Source organism: Penaeus vannamei, chromosome 1 (assembly GCF_042767895.1).
Source record: "Penaeus vannamei isolate JL-2024 chromosome 1, ASM4276789v1, whole genome shotgun sequence".
Taxonomy (NCBI): Eukaryota; Metazoa; Arthropoda; class Malacostraca; order Decapoda; family Penaeidae; genus Penaeus; species Penaeus vannamei.
This window is the reverse complement of record NC_091549.1, coordinates 41,152,123-41,154,622: the sequence shown is the minus strand read 5'-3', so window position 1 is coordinate 41,154,622 and position 2,500 is coordinate 41,152,123.

Sequence of the window (2,500 nt, the reverse complement as noted above, 5' to 3'; positions counted from 1 at the left end):
CACTGTCTATCAAGAAAACCTAACAACCAAAGACTCGTAACAAAATAGCAACCTTAAGATGTTATTTAATACTATTACATTAGCATGCCTTTGCTTCTAATTCTGCTTGGGAGCAAAAATAGATATATTTTTTCATTGCATTGCATTCTGTTGAAAAGGTGGTTACATGCCGGAGACTTTTGCTCTCATCTACACTATTTACTCATTTTTACTCACTAAATAAGATTAATTACTATAGATTTTCAACCATTTGACAACCATTATCTATACAGTTAATGTTAATACAATACCATTCTACATTTATTCTTATTAAAGGATTATTAGTCAACAATGCTACGACTTAGAGGTCAAAGAGTGAGATTTCCTTTTTTTAAATAACAGCTGACTTGCGTGAGAGGAGGAGTAAACAATAGAGATTCTTCGTAAGAATCATATATTAGTGGCTTTCTGGTTAGGGTCGTACCATTCGACGAAAGGTTTTATCCCCGTATATTTGAGAGGAAAACCTTTCTTTCTAATGTTGTTCGCCATCAGAGTAGGCAATTGGCGTTAATGGAATCGCTGGGAATTTGACGCAGCATCTGATACAGTTTTGCGTATCGGACTTTTGTTTTGCGTCAGAGGTAATTATCTATAAGCAGGTATTTATCGGTGTGGCATTAATCAAAGGGTGTATTCTTGATTGCCCCGTAAATGTGTTCTTATTCGTGTTCTTCTTCAAAACCGATTCGTAAATGGCCCGATAATTTGACAGAAATATCGGTAAGATAAAAGCGGCACCGTCAACACGCAGGGAGGGCAGGACCGGCCAATCCCTGAGGCGTAGCAAGTGGCACTCCACGGATTTGGGCGTAGTAAGTGGCACTATAAGTATTGTGGCGTAGTATAAGTGACACTGGTCGCGAAGGTGGGATGGATCGTTATCGTTGAAGTTGATTTCGTCATAGCGTCATGCAGTACGCCACTGCCCCTCCCCCTCTCCCCCCTCTTTCCCCCCTTCCCCGGCGCGCGCACGGTCGATGGCAGAGGTATGACGTCACTGCTAGTCCGATTCCTTACCGGTGACTTGGCGAAGGAAAAAAAGTTTTTTTATTTAGAAACATTACAAACTCTTACCTTCATTGCAAATCTGAAAGGTTTTTTGAATGTGAAACTTTGCTTATAAATCATCATCGAGCAACTGGTAGCCCTGAGTGAAGTCAAATTGATTTAGAGAATTTTACTTCTCTCTTATCTGTAAAAGGAAGGTAAAATTAGGAACGGTGATGTTGGGAGGGAAGAGGCAGTATGGAGGATGTGTGCGTGTGTGCGTGTGTTTGTGTGAGTGTGAGTGCGAAGCAAGGAATGGGAGGGGCAAAGTCACGCTACATGTTCTGCGATACTTCGAAATGAGTCTCGATTCCTCCCTTGCTATCTTTATCTTCTTTTTTATATTTTCACCAATGGCGGAGGAGTCCCCGGCTTTGCGTCTGGGTTCGCCCTTATCCGTTCGAGTAGGGAGGCAATTAGGCTCCATATCTGACGTGTTGCATGCAAGAGCCAGGCAGCAACGTACGGCGGCCGAAGCAGGGCGGTCACCACCTCACCCAGCAGCTGCCCGGAGTTGCCAGTCCGCACCGTGTCTTCGGGCGAGAAGGTTGTCTCTCTCCGTGTTGTCCTCGCTCCTCCGCGCACGTCCCTCATCATCCGGCTCTTTCTCCTCTCTTGCTTCCCGCTCTGTGTCGTCGCCTCTTGTATGTCCTCCTGTCGTGGAGTGTTGTCTCTCGTGTGTGCAGTTGTCGTGTCCCTTCGTCCCTCCTTCGTTCCAGAGGGACTTTCCTTCATATTCACGTTCATGTTGCAGTGACTTGTCAAAACTTGAGTAACATTTAAAGAGTTGTCTCGTAGTCGTGGTGTTTTTGTTTTTGTTTTTTATTTTCATTTATGCTCATGAGAGATAGATCTTGTTTTATAGATGATTTATCTGCAGAAATAGCTGACAACTTGGATTGTTTCTGGGTTGAATTTAAGTATGCAAAATCTTTGCCTGCGTCTTGCGCGATTGTGCATGTGTGACGCCGCTGGTCACGAACGCTTTTAGAAGGCAGCTGACATCAACGCACGAGATCCCGGGTTGTCTTGCGAGCAAAGGTCAAGCCAGGTCATCAGAGCTACGTTCCGTCTAACGGGTCATCAGTATTAAAAGCCAGCTTGTTTGGACTCTACAACAATTCCATGAATGTGTAGCCTCGTTCCCACTCGAAGGAGCGAATCCAAGATCCGGAATTACCAAGACAGAACACGTGACTTCACTCTCCAGGACCCGTCACGCTGAGCCTCCCCCCATCCGAAGGCTCCGCTCCCTCAGCCGACGCACCCCCGGCCGTCGCTCCCCTGTGGCGTCCGCGCCCGTGTGCTGTCGCCCTTCCTCCGGACGTCTCAGGCGCCACGTGGGGCTCGCAGACATGTCGGGCCAGCCGCTGGACGCAGTCTGAACGTTCTTCCAACATGTCCCGCAATA